The sequence below is a fragment of the Macaca thibetana genome, chromosome 1, assembly GCF_024542745.1.
Source record: "Macaca thibetana thibetana isolate TM-01 chromosome 1, ASM2454274v1, whole genome shotgun sequence".
NCBI classification, from domain to species: domain Eukaryota; kingdom Metazoa; phylum Chordata; class Mammalia; order Primates; family Cercopithecidae; genus Macaca; species Macaca thibetana.
The window spans coordinates 29,505,420-29,531,236 of record NC_065578.1 but is presented as its reverse complement, the minus strand read 5'-3'; the positions used below and the strand labels follow the sequence as shown (position 1 = coordinate 29,531,236).

The following is a 25,817-nucleotide window of genomic DNA, read 5'->3' as shown; positions in this document are numbered from 1 at the left end:
GCAGTGTGTCAGCTGGGGATGTGGCAGGGGACAGATGAGATGGCACAGTCAAGTCAGGCAATTTTTGGAGAGTGTAAAAAAGAGACCAAGAAGACGAAAGCATGGGCAGGGCATAAGGAGATCCTGGAGGTGGTGCTGTTTCCTGGCATCAGGCAACAGAGGGCTCCATTACCACCCTTGGGTTTGCGAGGGTGCGGGGAGGAGCAATGACTAGAACCTGGAGATGGAGAAAGCTGGGTGGAGGAGCCCTGCCAGGGGGCTGGGTGGGGAGGGACCACATGATAATAGGAGCTGAAAGCTGCAGTCTGAGGAAAGCTAGCCCTAGCTCTTCCCAGGGCAGGACCTTGTGGGGGGATAAACACCCCAACCTTCCTCTCGTCCTCCTTTCCTGATCTCCTGCTGTGCCTCCCTGTTAACCAAACCCACCTTGAAGCCAGAGGATGAGGAGCCCCTGGATGTAGCCCATAAGGGCAGCTCCCCAGAAGCACAGAGCAGAGAGGACAAGGGTGAAGCCAGGGTGGGAAGGGGACACCCCAGTGCAGGGGAAGGGTGACCTTAGCACAGTGCTCAGGGAAGATGATTCGGAGGAGACAATGTTGAAATTAACAGCTGAGGCTGAGAAGCAACCAGCATGAGAAGAGCCAGGGGAGGGAACTCCTGGGAGAGAGAACTGCAGGGCCAAATGATTGAAAGGCAGGTGAGGCCAGATCCCATGGCCACGAGGGCTGGGTGAGGAGCTTGGGTTTTATTCCAAGTTTAGCCGGAGGCAATGGGTGACTTTTAAGCAGAGGAGCAACATGATTCGACCTGTGAACCAGGCAGGGGTGGGGGCAGGGGATGTCAGGGAGGCTGTAGCTGTGGGCAGGCCAGATGAGAGGCCTGGACTGGGCGGTGGGCAGAGATGAACGGACATATCTGGAGTGGGATATATTTTGGAGGGAGTATCTCAGAGCTGTAGGATGGATCAGATGCAGAAGGCAGAGGACAGGAGTGATCAAGGGGACTCCAAGGCTTGTGGTCAGTGTGGGGTGGGGTGAAGCCATGCCCTGGGCTGGGTAAGGTGGGAGAAGAGTCATTTCAAGAGAGGAAATAGCTCTGTTTTAAACAAGAAAGCTGAAGATGTATTTTAGACCTCCAAGGGAAAATGCCAGAGCAGGCAGCTATAAATCCAGGGCTGCCTTTTTAGAGTATAGGGGCTCACCTTTGAAAGGACAATTACTATTAATTTCATTTTAATTGAAGGACTTGTTCTTTCTTAATTATTCTTAAAATCTTAGCACTTTGGGAGGCCGAGGTGGGTGGATTACCTGAGGTCAGGAGTTCGACACCAGCCTGGCCAACATGGCGAAACCCTGTCTCTACTAAAAATACAAAATTGGCCAGGCATGGTGGTGCACGCCTGCAATCCCAACTACTCTGGAGGCTGAGTCAGGAAAATCACTTGAACCCAGGGGGTGGAGGTTGCAGTGAGCCAAGATGGCGCCACTTTGCTCCAGCCTGGGTGGAAGAGTGAAACTCCGTAACAAACAAACAAAATATGTATATGCGGGTTGGTGAGATATTGGACAAAGGATGTAAAATTTCAGTTATATAAGGGGAATAATTTCAAGAGATCTATTGTACAATGTGGTGAATATAGTGTAAAAATATGGATATTTACTAAGCACCCTGCTGTGCTGGTCATAGTCTTGGGAGCAGAGGCTATGCTGGCTGCAGGTCAGAGGAGGCTGCATGAGGCTAGGCTCAGGCAGAGAGAACATAGACATTATCAGACCCCTGCCCAAACACTCAGTGCCTACTGGGGGACAGGGCTGGTCATGGAGCTGGAGGAGCAGATTCCTCATCCCATCTCTGAGGTTTTGAGCTGAGTGACCAGGGCTGGTGTCTGAACCTCTCCTGTCTCAGCCTGGAGTCAGGGTCCACCCAGCCCTCTTCTGCCCTCAGCACCTATGAGCTGGGGGTTTCCAGGGAGTGACTCTGTAGTTTTCCTGCCTGTTGCCCAACCCTACATGGACTCAGATTCTGTTGCAGTTCTGGCCACCCCAGACATCAAACTGCAGTTGTAGGAAGGTACCAAGGGAGCCTCCCAGGATCAGGAGTTACCCATCTGAATCCATAGTTTGGATGTTTAACTAAATGTGATAAATCTTAGAAACGAGAATGGATATGGCATAAAAGCCATTTGAGGCCAAGAGAAAAATGGGCCTCGAGCAGCCAGAAGGACAAATTGCAGAGCAAAAGATGAGTTTCAGGAAAACTGATGGTGAGCTTTTCACTTTCTGCCCAACTTAAGTAAAGGAGGAGGATTCAGGGGCTGGGGATTCTTAATGTGTCAGGACAATTACAAGCCCAGGATGAAGGAGGCATGTGGCCTCTGGAGCTCTGTTGCCTTCATGGTTGAGATGGTGTGAACTTCCAGGACACTTGATATTGCTGTGCCTCAATTTTCTCATATGGAAGATAAAACCAAGAAAACTTCTTTTGGGTAAATTATTGTGCTGTAAGAGATGGTGTGTGTGAGGCACCCTGTGCAGCACCAAGCAAGGTATGTGCTCCACCATCACTTGGTGTCATTATCCTCTCCATCATCATCATTTTCTCCATCATCATCCTCTCCATCATCGTAATCTTTATAATCACTATCTTCTTCATCATCATCATCATCATAATCCTCTCCACCATCATAACCTTTATAATCATTATCTTCTCCATTATCATCATTCTCTCCATCATCATAATCCTCTCCATCATCATAATCTTCCCCATAATCATTATCCTCTTCTTCATCATCATCCTCTCCATCATCATCATCCTCTCCATCATCATAATCTTCCCCATAATCATTATCTTCATCATCATCATCATTCTCTCCATGATCATAATCCTCTCCATCATAACCTTCCCCATAATCATTATCTTCTTCTTCATTGTCCTCTTCTCCATCATGATCATCATCCTTTCCATCATCATCATTTTCTCCATCATAATCCTCTCCATCATCATAATCCTCTTCATCATAATCTTCCCCATAATCATTATCTTCTTCTTCATTGTCATCTTCTCCATCATCATCATCCTCTCCATCATCATAATCTTCCCCATAATCATTATTTTCATTATCATCATCATCTTTTCCATCAATATCATCCTCCTCCTCCCCATCATCACCTCTATCATCATCCGTTCCATCATCATTATCTCCATCATCATCATGTTCATCATCATTCTCTCCTTCATCATCATCCTCTCCATCATCATCTTCTCCATCATTATCATCACCATTATCCCCATCCTTTTCATCATTATCATCATTCTCTCCATCATCATCATCCTCCTCCTCCTCCTCTCCATCATTATCGTCATTATCCTGTTCATCATCACCATCCTCTTCATCTTCTCCATCATCATCATCTTTCCCATCAGCACCTTCTTCATCACCATCATCACCATAGTACTGTTAGTATTAACAACAACACTATTATTTACTACTATTATTATTATTATCTATTACTGCCTCAGAGACTCACAGAGTTTTAAATACCTGAGATATCTGGTTAAATGCTTTTCGTTCACTTGCGAAAATGCCAAGACCTAAAGAGAAGAAGGGGCTTGCCCAAGGCCTGTGGTGGAGCTGGGACTGGCACCCAGTTCTGACTTCCATGCCAGAACCCTATCAATGGCATTCTGGTGCTTCTGCCTGTGGCATCCAGACATGCCATCACCTGGTGTCAATGGGGTTTGCAGCAATGTACTGACCATGTCTATGTGGACAATGAAGGATTATATGTGGGAACAGAAAGGATAGGTGCAGTTTTTAGGCCTAACAGGTTCCAACTGACTTCCCAGGCTGACTCCAGTCTCTGAGTAACTTGTGATAGCTGTGTATATAGGCCTTTGTCTTTGTGGTCTCAGAGGTACCTGGTCCTGGAGGTGAGACATCATGGGAGCCAGGAGACAGACACCATCTGGGCTCCATCCACGCTGGGGATGGCAGAAAGGGCACCAGAAATGACCCAAAGTTGTGCCCTGTGAGACTTTAGCAACTCACTTGACTAATGTGTTTGTTCCAGTCCCTGGGGCTCCTCTTCCCTGGGCCTGGTGGAGAGTCTGGGGATGAGCAGCTCTGCAAATAGACAAGTGGTTTGCTTTGAGTGTGCCCAGCCCTGGCCAGGCAGAGACAGTGTGGGTGCATGGAGGAAGATGGGGATGGGGAGAGGCCAAGTGCATCATGAAGGGCCTTTAATGTCTGGAGAGTCAGGGACCATGGCAGGTTTAAAGTCAGATTTGCCCCTGGGGCTGGTGGATCAGAGCCATCCTCCCACCTGCAGGGATGGAGACCCCATGAAAGCCATTTGAGGATTGATGCCTCCCAAGGGTGTCTGCATGGTGGTGCTTCCCTCACATCACTTTCCTATTCCAGTCTCACCTCAGCCAGGTCACAGAAACTTGGCCTGGGTCAAACTCACCCTCACCGTGGCCAATTAATTTCAACTTGCTATAAATTTTCAATGGATTGCTAATCAATAAGAACTTGGCAGCTACTACTGAGCCTCAAAGTCAAGGGGTAAAAAGAATCTAAATGATGTCTGCCAGCTTGTTGTATTAACCCGGCTCCATGCTTATTGCCTGTTGCTTTGAGTTAATTACCTGGTGCCTGAGTGTATCACTTCTACATCTCAAGCACTGCTCTTACAATCAATTCATATTTAATTAACGCGACTGCTGATTGAATGGCAATGGTGTTATAGTGTGACACACGAGGAACGTTTCCTTCATGCCCAGCTGCAGGAAGGAGGAGCTGATGTAGATGAGGGGAGGGGGCACTCTTACAGCCTCTGAGCTTCCCCATTAACTCCCCAAGGTGACCTTGGCAGCCTAGAGTAGGGTCCGAGTTCCCGGGTTGCTGGGATCAGAGTTTCCAGACTGCTCATTTGTAGCAGGGCCTGTGGTCTCAGGAATTACAAAACCTGAGTGGGAGATTATCTAAAAAGGGGGCAATAATGCCAATTTCATGCGACTGGTCTTCCTTCCCAGAATTCAAACTCAGTGGACAGAAGCCAAACTCAGTGAACGTTGGTGGAAGGAAGAGGTGGGTGAACAGAGAGGGCAGGCAGGTCCTGAGGATGGAATCATGTCCCCTCTCCCCTGCCCAATACCCCTGCTAAGTGCTATGATGGAGGATGTGCCAGGTGCAGGGACAGGTGGGGTGGGGGCTGCCCATGGAGAACATGATGCCTGGCCTGGGTCTTGAAGTGTGAGTAGGAGTTTCCTGGATGGACAGGCAGGGGCAAGGGTGTTCCAGGGAGAAGGCACAGCATGAACAAAGACCTGGAGGCCAGGACTGAATGTCACTGTTGCCTGGAAACAGCTAGAGCATCAGAGAAAAGAGAATGAGGGCCGGATGGAGGGAGCCGGTACTGAAAGTGTCAACACCTGGGCAATCCCCGCTGGGAGTTGTTGGAAAAATTTAAATATAATATATAAGTTCACTTATTTTAGAGTCAACTACTTGATTGCAAATCCTGCCTCCGTTTTTCTGGTTTGAGACAGAGTCTCACTCTGTTGCCCAGGCTGGAGTGCAGGGGTGCGATCACAGCTCATGGCAGCCTCTACCTTCCCCGCTCAAGTGGTCCTCCCACCTCAGCCCCCTGAGATACGGGGACTACAGATGCACACCACTATGACTGGCTAATTTTTTATTTTTTGGAGAGGTGGGGTCTTGCTATATTGTTCAGGTTGGTCTTGAACTCCTGGCCTCAAGCTATCCTTTCACCTTAGCCTCCCAAAGTGCTAGAGTTACAGGTGTGAGCAACCATGCCCAGCCTCCACCGTTCTAAACCCATGTGATAGTAGGGTACTGATTTAACCTCTCTGTGCCTCAGTTTCCTCATCCGTGGGTGGAGATAACGGCAGCACCCTCTCACTGGGCTGGGGTGGGGATAACATGCAGGTGCAGTGTTTCCAGCAGTGCCCGGCTCCCAGTAGGTGTCATGAGGGCCATTGCTGGGATCGATGCTCATGATATGCCTGAAGCCTGGTGTTTTCCTCCAACCCTTGGAACCACTAGGCAGGTGGGTGGATAGGACTATGGGTCACATTGAAGAAACTGAGTCCCAGGGAGGTGAAGTGACTTCTTCAAGTTCTTGTGGCTGAATTGGTGAGTTGGGGAGCCAAGATCCATCCCTGTCTGTTTGACTTTGGAGCCCACCCAGTTCTCAGAGCAGTGTCTGACTCCTGGTGGGGCTGCTCTTTTCCCTCCCACCCTCCTGGGGAGGTGCCTGTAGCACCAGCCTCCCCTGACTGAGCTGAGACAGTGGTTCACACAGAGACCCCGAGCTGCTCAGTAGAACGACCTCACCCATGTATGTGGCCAGCCCAGATTTCCTAGGGGTGTTCTCCCTTCCCTCCCTCTGCCTCAGCCCCTCAGCTCTACACACAAAGCCCCTCCTCAGTCCCTCCAGCAGGAAACAGGGGTTTCCTCCCTCCTCTGGACTCACGGAGGCCCAATCACCTGCCCCGCCTTGTAGTGAGTGCAGGAATAGTGCCTGTGCTAAAATCCATGTCTGGATGTGCCCGTGCTGCAGGGGTTAGCTTTTGTACGCACGGAAAATCTCTAAAGATTCATCTCCTAATATTTATTCCGGAAACTGGAACATGTAGATGAGAGTGTGATACTGGAAATGCAGAATAAATTTACATTCTCTAAGCCACAAAGCACTGAGGGAGGTGGGCAGGAAGAGGGAAAACCTTATCAGCCAAAGGAAGCGTTGGCAGCCCTTTTTCCAGGAGTGAAGGCTCATACATGCAAATCCCAGCCCCTGAGAACACACCTACCCTGCAGGTCTGCAGTTATGGAACTCGGAACGGTACTTAATAGAATCCTAACATCATACAATTTCACGTCAGAATCACAGAATTTTAGCATTTGGGGGAATTTAATCATCACCTTGCCCAGACCTTTGACCATCACCCAAGTCCTATCCACCCTGCTCTGCTAAGTGGCCTCCAGCCTTCTGATTGCATCCCATGACCACCTCCTCCAAAGCTCTCCTTGACCCCCCAGGCCAGGTCAGACCCCCCCATCATCATGGACTCTTCTAAAGAGGAGACTTTTGAGCAAGGATCTGAGTGAGTAAAGGAGCGAGCCATTACAAAAAGCAAAACGCCTCCAGACAGAGGGAAGAGCAAGTGCATAGGCCCTGAGGCAGGAGTGTGCAGGACCCGAGGCAGGAGTGTGCAGGACCCGAGGCAGGAGTGTGCAGGACCTGAGGCAGGAGTGTGCAGGACCTGAGGTAAGAGTGTGCATGGTGCCTTTGAGGAAGAGTGAAGCCTTGTTTGACCTTTCTGGGCTGGTCAGACCCTGAGACTTGGGGACACATCAGGAATAAGGAGAGGATGCTCCCCCCAGGAGTAGGGAACTTGAGGTCAGATGCTGGGCACACAGTAGGTGCTTAATATAGCCTGGTTGTGTTGAGTTCAGGGCCCCGCATGGCCAGAGGGAGCCTGACATGAGGTGAGTTGGGGGAGAGGACTGAGCGCTGACTAGAAGCCAGGTCAGGGGAGGGGCAGGTAAGGGTCCTGTGGTGTTTTTCTTGAGAAGAGAAGCAGGTGCCTTTCAGGGGCTATTGGAATAAGGGCTGGGCTGCACGTGGAGGCCTCAGGTGTGGTCCAGGCGCAGTGTGGGAATCCCTGGGCAGTGGTTGTAGCTGAGAGGATGGAAGATGAATGATTGAGACTGCGCAGTGTTTAAAATGTTCCTCAGGCACAGGGAAGCGTTGAAAAGAATGTTTCCATTTATTTGATGAAAGGCCAATTTTCTGCTCTCATTTATCCTTCCCGCACACACAGGGTGGGAAGAACACCTGCTCCTTAAGCTGGAGGATGCCGAGGCTCTAACCTGCCTGCTGTGCAGGCTCAGCGAGGCCACTGCGCTTCTCTGACCCTCGGTTTCCTCTTCTATGAAACTGGAACGTGATACCCCCTGCAAAGCTGTAGTGAGGTTGAATGTGGTGATGTAAATTGAGGGCCAAGCTTGGAGCCAGCACAGAGTGCACTCTAAAATATGCCAGGCTGCTCCTTTTGGTGAGAGGAGCTCCATTCCCTCTTTAGGCTCAGAGACTTTTCTGGCCTGAATGCGCAGCTGGACGGGAAGAGCAGTGAGATGGGAAGTAGGAGGAGCCTGAGACGGACTCCTCCGCCCCAGCCTCACTGTGTCCCCTGGGAGGCCACCACACCTCCCTGGCCCTGCATGGAACCTTTAGGACAAAGGAAGTCGCATCTCTGCTCCTCGACCCAGGGGGTGGGACCTGAAGGAGCCTTGAGACATCATTCCAAGACCTAGTGTGGGTGAGATGACCCAGACTCCCTGCAAAGGGAGGCAAGATGAGGAGGAAGTGACCATCTTCGTCAAGGTGCACAGAGCTGCACAGCAGCCCAGATGGCTCTGCTGAGAAGGCACCTCATTCGGAAGTAAACACAGGCTCTGTTTAAGGATACAGGGTGGATCAGAAAACTCACTCCTGAACACGTTTGTATAAACTTAATTGCGTCATCTGTTCTCTGCATCTTTTGAATGCAAACCCAAAGAATTTTGAAATGCTCAGCTTGTGGCTGAAGGAAGGGCAGGCAGAGCCCAGGCTGGCTTTGCAGACTCTGCCCTTTGGGAGGGGCTGCTCTGGCTCAACCTGCTGTGCGAATCAAATGAGTCCCTGGCCTCAATGGCACAATGATGCATTTGGACTTAGAGGGCCTCTGTGTTAGGCGGGCTCTCCCCAAACAGTCCCTGAAGCAAGGTTTTGAGTTGCTGGTGGTGTATTTGGGAGGTGACCTCAGGAAGCATACAGATGAGAGTAGAGAGAGAAAGAGCTGGAGGGAGAGAAGGGTCAGAAAGGCTGCATTGGGAGCTGATATTTCTTTGGGCAACTGACCCCCTCCTGCTGGGGCCCCTTGTAGAAACCACGTGCTGCATGCCCCGACTGCCTCCTGCCTCTTATGGTCAAAGTCTACCTCTGTGTACCTGGAATCCCCCCGCACCTCTACTTGGCCCTGTTCATGGGCTGTGCAAGCTCCTGTGGAGCTGGAGACATCCAGAGCGTGGCACCTGCAGCAGGAAGCTGGGAGGTTCTCGGGAACTGCCCACTGCAGCTGCAGGTGAGCTCAGGCATGGCCTGAGGGGCTAGAGGGTGGCACAGCAAGAGCACCGCTGCATCCCCCAAGTCTTTCACTGCCCTGACGTTCTCGGATTCTCACAGCTCTGCGGGCAACTCAACTCCAGGCTCTGTCCCTCGAGCTGTCCAGATCCTCAGGGTCAGGAATTTGTGTCGTGTCTGTGTTGCTTATTGCCGCAGTCCTAGCATCTAAAACAGTCCTTATTAATACTTGTTTGGTGGCATAAATTGGCTGCATGGTGAGCATCTTTCTTGAGCCCCTACCAGCTGCCATGCCCTGAGCTAGGCACTGAGGGCATGGCATTGAATCAGGCCTGGTCCCTGCCCTGAGGAGCTTGCGGCATAAGAAGGAGGTGGACGTACGATAATCATTGTCACTTCAACAGCAGTGTGGTCCCTGCCATTTACTGAGCCTCTTAATGTGCACAGAGTGCTTTGCATCTGTCACTGCCTCGCAGCCTCCACTGGCCACATAGGGTCCTGACGGTCCTGCCTACTTCACTGGTGAGAAACTCAAAGCTCAGAGAGGCGAGATGACTTGCCACACTCACCTAGCTGGTGTGGAGTGGAGGTGGGATTTGAACTCAGGGCTTTTGGCCCCCAGTACATCAGCTCTGCCTCACGTTAACAACTCAAACACGAAAGGCCGTGCAGGTCTAGATGAGAGATGCTTCCAGCCATGGGACTCCAGAGGGCCCTGGGGTCAGAGGAGGTGAGTTTGGGGAGGTTCCAGGAGGACATTGAACCGGGGAGGGTGTGGGTGGCTGGAGAGATGAGGGGTAGCTCTCCTGGCAGAGGCCATGTTAAAGTAAGATCAGTGGGCAGGCAGGTCAGAGCTCAGGGCTGTGAAGGGGAGAAGCAGGCAGTGCAGGGTGGGGCAGGGCCCTGCAGGAGCCAGGCCTCCCTCACGCAGGGCTGCGGGAGCTCTGAAAGGCACTGACCACAAGGGACGGTGCAGGACCCCAGGATTAACAGGAATAGGGAGTCCTTCAGTGCCAAGGCCTGAGGAGGGTAGGTCAGAGACAGCTAGAGAGCTGCATGTGGAGCTCTGCTGAGAAGGGCTGTGGCCTTTTGGGGAGGAATGCAGCCAATCCGGAGACACAGCAGGGGAGGTGCAGGGAGATGAAGACCTGCTCTCTCATCTCCTGCTCGTGGCCCCAATGGTCAAACCCACCTTGAAGCCAGAGGGCCTGGGAGCCTATCGATGCCTGCACAGGGCCTCCGGGACCACAGAGCAGGATGGCAGCGGAAAGGGCACGGATCAGCTTGGTGGGAAAGACGGCAGAGACCCTGAGCAAGGAGCTCTTGGGGATGGGGAATTTTAACGGTGGTTAAAGCCAGGCCGAGACAGTCACTTAATCATTCAAAAAACATTTACAGCTTCCGCATCAGGCTCTGTGTAGGCAGGAAGAGTCAAAGACAGAGATAAGAGCGAATGCTTATTTAGTGCCATCTACACACCAGGCACCACCTAACACTGCAGGTATTCACTCCCTTCATCCTTGCAGACCCTATGAGGTGATGCCAATGTGATCGCCACTCGAAACATGATGAAAATGAGATACAGAAGGATAAAGTCACCTGCCACATCATGCTTTAGTAAGTGGTGATGCTGGAGCTGGACTCTGGAGCTTCCACCCTTAATGCCCATGCTCTGGCCCCTCCTAGACCATGCCTGGTCTTGTTGGCAAAAGACACAGTGCCTGTCCCACAGTGTCCACGTTCTAGTGGAGGAGGAGACACACAGATGATAGCAACACCGGTGACAAGGACCATTCCAAGGACTGCATGAGATGCTAACTCCACCTTGGAGCAAGAGGGCAGCTTCCCAGAGAGATGACATTCTGCCTGGGATGCTGATGGATACAGAGGAGTTTGCCAGGTAGCCAGGCAAGGCAGGGGAGAGGGCATTTTAGGCAGTGGACACAGCATGAGCGAAGGTGTGGAGGGAAGAGACCGTATCAGGAGTATAGGAATTGATAAGCCGGTTAGTGTTGCTGGGGCACAAAGTGCAGGGTAGGAAGTGGGGGTTGGAAAGCAGCCCCCGTGCTCCTCCCCTCCCCCGGCTCACAGTGCATCCCAGTGAGCGGTCATTGTCCTGGTCTGAGATCCTCAGGAGCATGGCTGATGTGTTAATCTGTTCTTGCATTGCTATAAGGAAATACCAGAGTCCGAGTAATTTCTAATTGGCTCAAGGTTCCACAGGCTGTCCAGGAAGGATGATGGCATCTGCTCGGCTTCTGGGGAAGCCTTAGGAAAGTTACAGTCATGATGGAAGGTGAAGGGGAAGCAGGCACGTCACATGGCCAGAGCAGGAGCAAGAGAGCAAAGGAGGAGGTACCACACACTTTTAAATGACCAGATCCCCCGAGAACTTACTGTCTTGAGGACAGCAGGAAGCAGATGGTGCTAAACCATTCATGAGAATGCCATCCCCACGATCCAATCACCTCCCACCAGGCCCCACCTCCAACACTGGAGATTATAGTTGAACATGAAATGTGGGAGGAGAGACAGATCCAATCTATATCGGCCAGGGTCTTCTGTTCAGGGCCACGGATGAAGTGTAACGTCTCAGTATGGATCACAACACCCTTGGTGCTCTGGCTTTGCCAACCTTCAGCACCACATACGTTGCCTTGGTTTCCCCATCTTGGCAAATGGAGTGAGTTATTGTGATACTGCAAAGATTTTGGAGTTTGCCAGACCTGAGTTCAAATCCTGGCTCAGCCTCTTAGCTTTGTGGCATGGGACATTTCACTTAACCTCTCTGTGCCTCTCTTTCCTCATCTGTAAAATGGAGATAATAATATCTCTACATGGGGTTGTTGTGAATATTAAGTGAACTAATATATGTAAAGCACTTAGTGCAGTGCCAGGCACATAGCAAATACTCAGTAAATAGTAGCCTCATTATTATTATTTTTTTGTTATCATCACCCTCTAATCGTTCACTATGTATATATCAAATTTTATGTAATTGGGATCATGCTTTTATTCAGTTGTTTCTTCTCCTCTTCTCCTTTTTTTTTAAAATCAGAGACAGGGTCTCACTCTGGAGTGCAGTGGCACAATTACAGCTCACTGCAGCCTCGACCTCCTCGGCTCAGGTGATCCCCCCACCTCAGCCACCTGAGTAGCTGGCACACCCAGCTAAGTTTTTGTATTTTTTTGTAGCGATGAGGTTTCACCATGTGTTTCACTGGTCTTGAATTCCTGAGCTCAAGCAATTCCCCACTTTGGCCACCCAAAGTGCTGGGATTACAGCTGTAAGGCACCGCCCCTGGCCTTTTTCCTTATGTATTATTATATTGGGAACATTTTCCCAATCCTTAGAAATTTCTCAAAAGCATCATGTTAATAATTTTATAATAGACCAACATTTGGATGCATTAAAATTGGTATCACCATCCTTCAGCTTAGATACTTAGGGGCTACAATATTTCATTCTTATACATCATCAGACTTTGATAAACATCTTGGGGCATTATCTTTGCCTGAATCCCTGATCCCTTCTTCAAGACAGATTCTTAAAAGTGCAATCAGTGCATCAAAGGATATAAATATGTTGAAGCCTCATGGTCTTTATTACTTAATCACTTTCCTGAATGATTTGCTTGACACTCCCTGCCGCAGCACTGCATAAGAATGTCTATTTCACCACACATTCACTAGCATTATGTATTAATGTTTTATTTGTTTTTTTGTTTTACTGATTTGATTGGTCCCAGATGATATTTCATGGTATCATTGGCACATGGAGCCCTGACCTGTGGCTCCTATTTCCCAGCAACTTGATAAGCAAATTAAGTTCTGGGGCTTCCAGGAAGCTGCTTGACAAGGACAAGAGCCAACCTGGGATGAAGCAGCCCCAAGTAGGGAGTCAGAGGAGCTGGTCCCATCTCTGCCTCAACTGCCCTGTGCCGCAGGCATGGCTCTCTCCTCCTCCAGGTCTCCCTGTACCCTGTACCCACAGTAGCCTGGTCTCCCTCCCTGGGCCCATCCAGTGCCCAGAACACTGCCTGACACACAGTAGGTGTTCCAGGAATCTTTGCTGAAGCCTGAACTGTCAGATGCTCTTTGAAAAAGACAGGTTGGTTGTAGAATTCTCTTGCTTCCATCTTTTGCTCAAGCTCTCCTTCACTTAGAGTGATTTGTCTCTCTTCACTGCGCTTCAGGCAGGCATGGTGTGTCAAGGTGGTGAAGGACCCAGACTGAAGCCAGGCAGCCTGGCTGTGAATCTTGGCTCCAGGGCCTGGCAACTGTGTAAACTTAGGCATCTTTACCTCTCTGTGCCTCAATTTCCCATTCTAGAAAATTAGAGTAATAATGACTGTTTCCATAGCATTGCCCTGAAAAGTAGATAATTATAGGTATATATGGAGGATTTAGCATAGCCCAGACACAGATACCCACCATATAAAACATTTCTGGAATTGGATTTCATGGGACAAATTTAAGCCAGGAGAAACTTCTGATCCCAGCAGCTCCTGTCTTAGGAAGAACTCCTGTGAACACCCCTCACTCCTCACCCATCACCCCTATAAGCTGGTTCCCAGCCAGGCTGTGAGACTGCGGGCAGCCCCACCCTGCCCCAGGCTGATGGATTCTCCCTTCACTCCCTTGTCCTTGTAGCGATTTCCTCCGTGCATCCTGAGCCGGCACGCAGCTCATTTGTTCCGTAATGGGCGCCTCTGACAATACTGGTCTCGGAGGACACAGTACTCCATCGTCTCTGACACTCGCCTCCGCAGACTTCCTCTAAAAGGGACTGTCTCCACTGCGTGCTGTCCTCAGAACGTGAGCAGATTTTACATCTCACAGATGAGGTGGTGTCAGTGGGAAAAGCTGGGGGTTTCAGATGACACCAGAGCCACCAGGGGCCCAGACTGGGGACAGGCAGGCGATGGCTTCTATCAGAGTCTGGGTCTCCTCCTCTGAGGAGGGACCTTATTCAGGAGATGGTTGTGAGGATTCCAGGGGATAAAGAATGTCGGGCTGGCACCGTGCCTGGCACACAGGGGACCGATGATCATCACTGTCATTGTCAACGGTGGCAGCAGATGTCCACGGGGATGTTGGATTCTCATCCACTCCCCTATGTTCAGTTTTCCCCAAATCACCTGCCTGTCCACACTCACCACCAGAGGCCGAATCAGGGTTAATATCAGAGAAGTGGGTTTGATGGAAGCCCTCACTCTCTCTCCTGTCTGCTGCCCTCCCTGGCTTTTTGCAGGATATCAGGGGTGGGTTCCAGAACATGCTCCTGTGCTTGGACCCCTGTTCAGGTACATAATCCTGGCCAGGGAGGCCCCAGTGTGAGAGGGACCAGGGGACCGTGACAGAGGCCCATCCCCCCGGGGACTGGGAGCCTCATGGGATAGGACCTTTGCTCCTCAGAGGTCCGGGTCAGAGTCCCTGTGGGTTCACGAAGTGAAACTTCTGTTCGCTGAGCCTCCTAGCAAGGCAGTGTCAGGGCTTTCTGTGACATGCAAGGGCTCAGGCTTTGTGAGGGGAGTGAGGATGCCTGGCTAAGATGAGGACGCTGGGCTCACAGACATCAGGGGAGGTGCCTGCGGCCTCTTGGAGGAGCCAAGAACACAAAACCCCCAGGTACAAGGTGAGACACCTCATCTCCACCACCTAATCATCAAGTCAACCCTGCGTCTCCCCTCCCTTCACTCGGAGACTGAGGAGGAAGCTGACACATCCGCCTTGTCCGTAGGGAAGAAAAGGCAACAAAGGTAGGGGTGTGTGTGTGTGTGTGTGTGTGTGTGTGTGTGTGTCTTGCATTTGCTGGTTGGGGAAACATAATGCCAGCCTGGAAAAGTGCCACAGGGAAGCCTGTTTGTCATTTCTACTGTGCCACCCCTGTCCTGGCACCACACCTCTCCCAGGCCCTGTCTTCTTCCCTTCCATAACGATTGACTGAGCTGCTGCTGTGCTCCCCAGGCTGGGGTGGCTGGCACAGGGTGATGGACATGCCAGCTGTGGCCAGGCACCATGCTGATCCATCTCGGCCCCTCCAAGCCAGGCTTGGAGGGAGGAGTGGGGGTGGGGTGGGGGTTACACAGAGGAAGGAGGGGGCAAAAGAGACCTCCAGATGCAGAGGTAGAAATGGGATCCATCGCCATCCTCCCTCCGGACAGCTGCAGACGTGCAGCATGGACAGTTCTACCTCCTCATCCCTCTACTGCAATCAGCTCTGCAAACACTCACCTTGAGAATTCACCAGGGAGTAGGGTATGGGTTCTAGACCCTCCAACCTTCAGTGTGACCCAGTGCAAGTGGGTTGAGAAAATGTCCTGGGATGGGGTGGGGCTTAAAAATTCTAGATACTGAGGCAGGGCCCAGGCCTCAGCACTGCCGAGAAGTCCCCAGGAGATTCTGATGCAGAGTCAGGCTTGGGGACCACTGGGCACCAACCAGCCCACTGTACAGAGGGAGAAACTGATGACTTGGGGCCTGCGTGCCTCAGGGGGGCTGATCACGAAGGTTCTTCCAGCTGACAGCCTGAGCAGCAGTGACATCTTAGTTAAGAGCCAGAGCTTCAATCCCCAGTCAGCCTCTCACCAGCTGTGTGACCTTGGACAAGTGACTGCACCTCTCTGAGTTTCTCCTCTGGGGACTGATGAGGGTCATGGTGCCTGCTCCATGGGAATGTGGGAGGATGTACAGGGCCAGCGACTCCAAAGTGCTCACCCAGTGCTCACACTGGGGCCCAGTCACTGTTAAGAGACTGTCACTGGGACCCCGGTTATGTGGACTCAGTTGTGCCACAGGGTCCCGACCCTGGGAGGCCACACTCTGTGGGACCACGGGGGCTCCCCTTGCCCACCCTCCCACTCTCCCACTTGCTGTTCCTACTTCCTCTCCTTCGAGGGTTGGGGGTGAGGCGCAGGGCTGCAGCGGCTCCACCTGTTCCTCCCCTTCCCACCCTGTCCCTGTTCTTCTCCCACTTAACAAACAGCTTCACTTAAAAAGCCATCTGGGAGGATGGATGGCACAAGGCACATTTGCAGAATAAATTTCTAGGGAAAAAAGCCAAGAAATTCAAGGCACAGCACTTAGGATTCCAGTCTCATTAGGGCCTTAGCTCTGACTGCTGGAGAATCACATGCCTGTGCCATGTGTCCTGCTCGCCCAGCCCCGCCCGGCCCTGCTGCCTTCCCACATTCTGGGCTTTGTTCTCATTTGTCTTCCACGGGGCCTGCTCCCCATGTCTCCACTGGCTTCCCTCCCTCTGGATAAATCTCCTTATCTTTCACCAGGATGGGCTGCATCCGGGGCTTTCCTCATCCCACTCTCCTCTTCTGTGTAGTTGTTGCCTTACCTTGGGTAGCTGCTCCCTCTGTCTGTAGAGGTCCTGGGTGAAGATTCCTAGGGTAGATGTGGGGGCCAATGGGTGGATGTCCTGAGAAGGAGAAATGTGTCCAAAGTTGGGATAGGTGGGCAGCCCTGGGGAGGGGTAATGAGTTCCCCGACACTGAAGGTGTGTGTGCACAGAGGATGGGTGAGCACTCAGCAGAGAGGCCTTGCAGGAAGGAAACAGCACAGAGGCTGAGAGACCTGGGCTAAGTTCTGACCACACTGATTACAAGGGGGTCTGACTTCAGCAACTGACTTGCCTCAGTTCATTTTGTGTTGCTGTCACAGAATACCACAGACTGGGTAATTTATGAAGAACCGAAATTTATTTTCTATTTATTTATTTATTTATTTATTTATATTATACTTTATGTTCTAGGGTACATGTGCACAACGTGCAGGTTTGTTACATATGTATACATGTGCCATGTTGGTGTGCTGTAACCATTAACTCGTCATTCACATTAGGTATATCTCCTAATGCTATCCCTTCCCTGTCCCCCCACCCCACAACAGGCCCCGGTGTGTGATGTTCCCCTTCCTGTGTCCAGGTGTTCTCAATGTTCAGTTCTCACCTATGAGTGAGAACATGCAGTATTTGGTTTTCTGTTCTTGCAATAGTTTGCTGAGAATGATGGTTTCCAGTTGCATTCATGTCCCTACAAAGGACACGAACTCATCCTTTTTTTTGGCTGCATAGTATTCCATGGTGTATACGTGCCACATTTTCTTAATCCAGTCTGTCATTGATGGACATTTGGGTTGGTTCTAAGTCTTTGCTATTATTAATAGTGCCACAATAAACATATGTGTGCATGTGTCTTTATAGCGGCATGATTTATAATCCTTTGGGTACATCCCCAGTAATGGGATGGCTGAGTCAAATGGTATTTCTAGTTCTAGATCCTTGAGGAATAGCCACACTGTCTTCCACAATGGTTGAACTAGTTTACAGTCCCACCAACAATGTAAAAGTGTTCCTATTTCTCCACATCCTCTCCAGCACCTGTTGTTTCCTGATTTTTTAATGATTGCCATTCTAACTGGTGTGAGATGGTATCTCATTGTTGTTTTGATTTGCATTTCTCTGATGGCTAGTGATGATGAGCATTTTTTCATGTGTCTGTTGGCTGCATAAATGTCTTCTTTTGAGAAGTGTCTGTTCATATCCTTTGCCCACTTTTTGATGGGATTGTTTGTTTTTTTCTTGTAAATTTGTTTGAGTTCTTTGTAGGTTCTGGATATTAACCCTTTGTCAGATGAGTAGATTGCAAAAATTTTCTCCCATACTGTAGGTTGTCTGTTCACTCTGATGGTAGTTTCTTTTGCTGTGCAGCAGCTCTTTAGTTTAATTAGATCCCGTTTGTCAATTTTGGCTTTTGTTGCCACTGCTTTTGGTGTTTGAGACATGAAGTCCTTGCCCATGCCTATGTCCTGAATGGTATTGCCTAGGTTTTCTTCTAGGGTTTTTATGGTTTTAGGTCTAACATTTAAGTCTCTAATCCATCTTGAATTAATTGTTGTATAAGGAGTAAGGAAGGGATCCAGTTTCAGCTTTCTACTTATGGTTAGCCAGTTTTCCCAGCATCATTTATTAAATAGGGAATCCTTTCCCCGTTTCTTGTTTTTGTCAGGTTTGTCAAATATCAGATGGTTGTAGAAGTGTGGTATTATTTCTGAGGGCTCTGTTCTGTTCCATTGGTCTATATCTCTGTTTTGGTACCAGTACCATGCTGTTTTGGTTACTGTAGCTTTGTAGTACATTTTGAAGTCAGGTAGCGTGATGCCTCCAGCTTTGTTCTTTTGACTTAGGATTGTCTTGGCAAGGCAGGCTCTTTTTTGGTTCCATATGAACTTTAAAGTAGTTTTTTTCAATTCTGTGAAGAAAGTCAGTGGTAGCTTGATGGGGATGGCATTGAATCTGTAAATTACTTTGGGCAGTATGGCCATTTTCACGATATTGGTTCTTCCTATCCATGAGCATGGAATGTTCTTCCATTTGTTTGTGTCCTCTTTTATTTCCTTGAGCAGCAGTTTGTAGTTCTCCTTGAAGAGGTCCTTCACATCCCTTGTAAGTTGGATTCCTAGGTATTTTATTCTCTTCGAAGCAATTGTGAATGGGAGTTCATTCATGATTTGGCTCTCTGTTTGTCTGTTATTGGTGTATAAGAATGCTTGTGATTTTTGCACACTGATTTTGTATCCTGAGACTTTGCTGAAGTTGCTTATCAGCTTGAGGAGATTTTGGACTGAGATGATGGGGTTTTCTAAATAGACAATCATGTTGTCTGCAAACAGGGAAGGCCTTTGACAAAAATCAACAGCCCTTCATGCTAAAAACTCTCAATAAATTTGGTATTGATGGAGCATATTTCAAAATAATAAGAGCTATTTATGACAAACCCACAGCTAATATCATACTAAATGGGCAAAAACTGGAAGCATTCCCCTTAAAAACAGGCACAAGACAGGGATGCCCTCTCTCACCACTCCTATTCAACATAGTGTTGGAAGTTCTGACCAGGGCAATCAGGCAAGAGAAAGAAATAAAGAGTATTCAATTAGGAAAAGAAGAAGTCAAATTGTCCCGAAATTTATTTTCTCGTAGCTCTGGTGGCTTGGAAATCCCAGATCAAGGCTCTGGCATCTGTGAAGACCTTCTTGCTGTGTCCTCACAGGGAGGGGGTCTTCCATTAAACCCTTCTATAAGTGCGCCTAATCCCATTCTTGAGAGAGGAGCCCTCACGGCCTAGTCACCTCTTAAAGGTTTCACCTCTTAATACTTTTACATCGGCAACACCAGAATTTTTGAGGGGCATCCTCAAATCATAGCATTTCTCTCCTGGCCTCCCCTAGATTCTTGTTCTTCTCACATATGAAATACATTCATCCCATCCCAGTAGCCCCAAAAGGTCTTAACTCATTCTACCATCAACTTTAAGATCTAAGTGCAAAGTCTCATCTAATCAAACATGGGAGAGACTCAAGACACTCATCCTGAGGCAGATTCCCTTCCAGCTGTGAGCCTGTGAAATCAAACACATTCGTGTGCTTCCAAAATATGATGCTGGGAGAGGTGCAGGTCAGACATTTCCATTTCAGAAGGGAGAAACAGAAAAGAAAAAACGGGGCAGGCACCTGTAATCCCAGCACTTTAGGAGGCTGAGGTAGGCGGATCACGAGGTTAGGAGTTCGAGACCAGCCTGACCAACGTGGTGAAGTCCCGCCTCTACTAAAAATACAAAAATTAAACTTGCATGGTGGGGTGCACCTGTAATCCCAGCTACTCAGAAGGCTGAGGCAGGAGAACCACTTCAACCCGGGAGGCAGAGGTTGCAGTGAGCCAAGATCATGCCACTGCACTCTAGCTTGGGCAACAGAGCGAGACTCCATCTCAAAAAATAAAAAATAAAAAAATAAAAATAGTGGATGGGTAACAGGTCCCAGGTAAGTCCAAAATCCAACAGGGCAAACAGCATTACATCTTAAGGCTTGAGAATAATCGTTGACTCCAAGTCCAGCCTTCCAGACACATGGGGTAGGTGTTGGGAACCCAAGGCTCTAGCAACCCTTCCTCCGTGGCTTTGCTGGCTGCAGCTCTCATGAATTGGAGTCTCATGCCTTTGGCTCTCCCAGGTTGGAGTTTTGCATGCTGGTGGCTCTACAGCTCTGGGGTCTCAGGGGCAGCCTCACTCCCATGGCATTGCCCTAGTGGGGAGCTCTCTGTGGTAGCTCTGTCTCTGCGGCAGTTCTCTGCCTGCGCCCACAGACTTTCTGAGGTATCCATTCACATCTACCTCCACAGCTCCTGCACTCTGCACCCTCCAAGGCTCACCGCTTGAGCTCTCTGGTGCAGTGGCCTAAGCCACACCTGGGTCTGCTTGAGCCATAGGTAGGGTGGTCAAGGAGCGTTGTGCCTGAATAAGGGGAGCAGAGACACGAGGTGTTCCTGAGCAGAGTCCTGAGGCCCCATGTGTGTCCTGGGCCCTTCCTCTGAAACCCTTCTGTCCCCAAGGCCCTAGTACCCTGGGCCTGTGAGGGGCATGGCAGCCTCCAAAGATCTCCAAAATGCCTTTTTGTTATTCTTCCATTCTCTGGATGAAGAGCACCTGGCTTCCTTCTATCCATAGGAATCTCCTTCTCATTTCCGTCTGAGGCCTCATCAGAATGGCGTTCACTATACGTTTTCCTAGAGCATTCTGGTCATGACCACTTAAGTAATTTCTAAGAAGACTGAGGCTTTCTCTACAGCTCTCATCTTCTGAGCCCTCACCAGTATCACCCTTACTTAATACCCTGTTCATGGCAATGCAGGCTTTTTCTAGCATTTGCTTCAAAATTGTTCGTCTCTATCCCATCACCTGCTTCCAAAGCTGCCTCTGCATTTGTAGGTGTTTGTTATAGCAACACTCCATTGTTTTGGTACCACTTCCTGTCTTAGTCCATTTGTGCTGCTATAGCAAAATTCCAAAGACTGCGTCATTTAGAAAGAACAGAAATTTATTTCTCACAGTTCTGGAGGCTGGGAAGTCCATGATGAAGGCATTGGCAGGTTTCTCTGGCGAGGGTCTGTTTCTGCTTGCATAATGGAGCTTTGAAAGCTGCATCCTCCAGAGGGGATTAATACTGTATTCATACGGTGGAGGGTAGAAGGGCAAAAAGGGGCCAACTTCCCTCCACCAAGCCATTTTAAGCCACTTTATAGTAGCCTTACTCTGACCTAATTGCCTCCTCCAAGGCCTTGCCTCCCAGCGCTGTTGCACTGGGGATAAAGTTTCCAACACATGAATTTTGGGAGATATTTTCAGACCATAGCATGGCATGCTGAGCCTCGGTTTTTTTTCATCTGGAAAGTCAGGCAAAGTAAAAGTTTCTACTTCCCAGAGTTGTCATGGGGACTAAATGACACGTGTTCAAAGCACTGGGCACAGTGTCTGGCACAATTTGTACTTAATGAATATTGGAGATGATCCTATTATCAGAAAGTGTTCACTCCTTTGAGCAAGCTAAGATTCCAAATTGCTGTACTTCAAAAAGCCCGAGACTCTGAGATTCTATGATTAAGTCATCTCAAGATTATAAGGCTTCTTTGGATTCTAAGCCTTTAAGATATTATGCTTTTGTTCATGTTCAAGATGGACTAATGCAATGAATTTATTGCACTGAACAGCCAAAAGAAACAGCCTGAACAGCCAAAAGAAAGGAAGAAAGAAAGAAAGAGAAATAAGGAAGGAAGGAAAGAAAGAAAGAAAAAGAGAAAAAGAAAGAAAAAAAGAAAGAGAAAGAAAGAAAAGTATATAAACCAATGTTTTTATAAAGACACTGGACATCAGATAACCAAGGACAGTGATCCCTGAGGAAAAGGGATACAAGGGAGATGAGTCCTCTGATGACCCCCAGCTCACTGCCTGAGGAAGGTTTTCAGATCACTGTGCAGGAAGCAGGAGCCCAGGTGGAACCCAGCAGGCTCCTGGAATGGAGGAGAGGAGCAGAGTCAGGGGAGACTCAGGCAGCTCGAGTTTACAAGGATGGAGCACCAGACAGGAGAGAGCTGCACAAGAAAAGAGAACCCCAGAGATGTACAGGGGGTGCCCCTCAAGTATTTGACTGAGCACTGATCCGTCCATTGTGTGACAACAATGCCAGGAGAGAACAATTTGAGAGTACTGGGGTGAACAGCAGCCAGCACTGGTCCAGGGCCAGGAATAATGGCTGTGTTCACCAGCTAGACTGAAAACTCTCTGAATTCGTGGGGCATGGGGCAGAGTGCTCAAAAAGATCTTGTCTCAGATGTGGGGAGTTATTCGTCCTAGACTAATTTATGTACATCTTCTAGTTTCCTAGGGCTGCCACAAGCCAGGTGGCTGAAAACAAGAGAAATTCTTTCCCTCACAGTTTAGGAGGCCAGAAGTCTGAAATTAAGGTGTTGGTGGGGTTAGTTCCTTCTGGAGTTTGTGAAGGAGAATCATTTCCATGCCTATCTCTCAGCTTCTGGTGGTAATCTCTGCAATCTTGGCTTGTAGGTACATCTCTCTAACCTCTGCTTCTATCTTCATATTACATTCTTCCCTGTGTGTCTTCATATGACCTTTTTTTTTTTTTCCCCCCACTGTCATCCAGTCTGGAGTGCAGTAGTGTGATCATGGCTCACTGCAGCCTCGACCTGGGCTTAAGTGGTCTTCCCACTTCAGCCTCTTGAGTAAACGGGACAATAGGCGCTCACCACCATGCCCAGATAGTTTTTGTATTTTTAGTAGTGACGGGGTTTCACCATGTTGCCCAGGCTGGTCTTGAACTCCTGGGCTGAAGCAATCCACCTGTCTTGGTCTCCCAAAGTTCTGGGATTACAGGCATGAGCCACTATTCCTGGCCCATATGACTTTCTTACAAGGACACCAGTCATTGAATTTAGGGCTCACCCTAATCCAGTATGATCTCATTTTAACTAATTACATCTGCAAACACCCTGTTTCCAAATAAGGTCCCATTTTTAAGTTTCACATGGACAGGATTTTGCAGGGGACACTGTTTAGCCTAATACAACAAGTTAAAGGTAATACCCAGAAGGATCAAGCTGTTTCCAAGTAATTTAACTATATCCCAGAACAAAGCTCAAGAATATTTACAGGAATACAAAAAGGGAAAAAAAAGATCAAATACCCACCAGGGTAAAATTTACAATGTCTAGCAGCTAAACAAAAATTACCAGCCATACAAAGAGGCACAAAAACACAACCCATACTGAAGAGAATACTGAATTAATTGAAATCAGCACAAAACTGATGCCAGTTTTATAATGAGAAGACAAGGACATTAAGCTAGCTATTGAACTGTATCCCAGGTGTTCAAAACATAGAGACACGAAGTGCATAAAAGCCCTAACTTGAATTCTAGACGTAAGAACTATAATGTCTGAGATGTAAAATTCAGTGGATAAGATCAACAGTAGGCAACATCTTTAATGTAATGAAAGAAAAAACCTGTTAATCTAGATTTCTTTACCCAGCAAAAATATTGTATTAGTCCATTCTTGCATTGCTATAAAGAACTACCCGAGACTGGGTAATTTATAAAGAAAAGAGGTTTCATTGACTCATGGTTCTGCAGGTCTTACAGGAGGCATGACTGGGAAGGCCTCAGGAAACTTACAGTCATGGCAGAAGTGAAGAGGAAGCAGGAACATCTTCCATGGCCAGGGTAGAAGGAAGAGAGAGAAAGGGGAGGTGCTACACACTTTTAAACAACCAGATCTCATGAGAACTCACTACCATGACAACAGCAAGGGGGAAATCTGCCCCCATGATCCAATCACCTCCCTCCAGGCCCCTCTTCCAACACTGGGGATTACAATGTGACATGAGATTTGGGTGTGGACACAGACGCAAACCATATCAAACAGCTTCCAAAAAATGAAGGCAAAATAAAGTTGTTTTTAGCCATATGAAAGCTGAAAGAATTAATCATAAAATACTACAAGAAATGATATAAGAAGTCCCTCAGGAAGAAGAAAAATGGTACTGTGTGAAATTGATTATGTGCTGCATAATGACATTTTGGTAAATGACAGACCACACGGCCAACAATGGTCTACAAGATTATAATGCAGTTGAAAAATTCCTATTGCCTAGTGATGCAGCCATAATGACATCATAACACAACTCATTGCTCACGTGTTTGTGGTGATACCAGAGTAAACAAACCTATTCCACTGCCAGTCATATAAAAGTCTAGCACATACAATTATATATAGTACAGAATAGTTGCTAATGATAACAAATCACCATGTTACTGGTTTATGTTACTGGTTTATGTATTTACTATGTTATACCTTTTATCACTGTTAGAGTATACTTCTTCTACTTATAAAAAAAGTTAACTATAAAGCAGCCTCAGGGGCCGGGTGTGGTGGCTCACACCTGTAATCCCAGCACTTTCGGAGGCCAAGGCAGGTGGATCATGAGGTCGAGAGATCGAGACCATCCTGGCCAGCATGGTGCAAGCCCGACTCTACTAAAAATACAAAAATTAGCTGGACATGGTAGGGCGCACCTGTAGTCCCAGCTACTCAGGAGACTGAGGCAGGAGAATCATTTGAACCCGGGAGGCGGAGGTTGCAGTAAGCCAAGATTGTGTCACTACACTCCAGCCTGGGCAACAGAGTGAGGCTCCGTCTCAAAAACAAAAACAAAAACAAAACAGCCTCAGGCAGGTCCTTCAGGAGGTATCCAGAAGAAGGCACCTTTACCACAGGGATGACAGCTCCGTGAGTATTATTGCCCCTGAAGACCTTCCAGTGGGACAAGATGTAGAGGTGGAAGACAGTGATACTGATGATCCTGACCCTGTGCAGGCCTGGGCTAATGTATGTGTTTGTGCCTTAGTTTTTAACAACAAAAAAAGTTTAAATAGGGAAAATTTATTGTTTTGTAAAGACTTACAGAATAAGGATACAAAGAAATAAAATATTTTTGTACAGCTATACAATGTTTGTGTTTTAAGCATTATTGCAAAAGAGTAAAAAAGTTAAAAAGTTTATAAAGTAGGCCAGGCGCAGTGGCTCACACCTCTAATCCTAGCACTTTGGGAGGCCGAGGCGGGTGGATCACCTGAGGTTGGGAGTTCAAGACCAGCCTGATCAACATGGAGAAACCCCGTCTCTACTAAAAATACAAAATTAGCTGGGCGTGGTGGTGCATGCCTGTAATCCCAGCTACTCGAGAGGCTGAGGCAGGAGAATCGCTTGAATCTGGGAGACGGAGGTTGCGGTGAGCCGAGGTCGTGCCATTGCACTCCAGCCTGGGCAACAAGAGCGAAACTTCGTCTAAAAAAATGAAGAAAGTTTATAAAGTAAAAAAGTCACAGTAAGCTTAGGTTAATTTGTTTTTGAAGAAAGAAAATATTATTTTATAAACCTAGTGTAGCCTAAGTGTACAGGGTTTATAAGGTCTACAGTACTGTACACTAATGCCCTGGGGCGTCACATTCACTCACCAGTCACTCACAGACTCACCCAGAGCAGCTTCCAGTCCTGCAAGCTCCACTCATGGTAAGTGCCTTGTATATGTGTACCATTTTTATATTGTATTCTGTATTTTTACTGTACCTTTTCTATGTTTAGATACACAAATACTTACCATTGTGTTACAGTTGCTTACAGAATTCAGTACAGAAATATACTAGGTTGGTAGCCGAGGAGCAATAGGCTATTTTATCTAGCCTAGGTGGGGAGTAGGCGCTACCATCTAGGTTTTCATAAGGACACTCTATGATGTTCCCATGAAG

At 48.4% G+C, this 25,817-nt stretch overlaps 1 protein-coding gene and 1 long non-coding RNA gene across 9 annotated transcripts in view; one reads left to right on the top strand and one right to left on the bottom strand.

Moving 5' to 3' along the window:
• ZCCHC17 (zinc finger CCHC-type containing 17) overlaps positions 1 to 25,817 on the bottom strand; it is a 1,254,002-nt gene that overhangs the window by 821,400 nt on the left and 406,785 nt on the right. The window lies entirely within an intron of this gene.
• LOC126958525 (uncharacterized) overlaps positions 14,603 to 25,817 on the top strand; it is a 32,763-nt gene continuing 21,548 nt past the window's right edge. The window contains exon 1 of the long non-coding RNA XR_007727211.1: positions 14,603 to 14,911. This is a non-coding gene — a long non-coding RNA (uncharacterized LOC126958525). The remainder of the gene's footprint in view (positions 14,912 to 25,817) is intronic.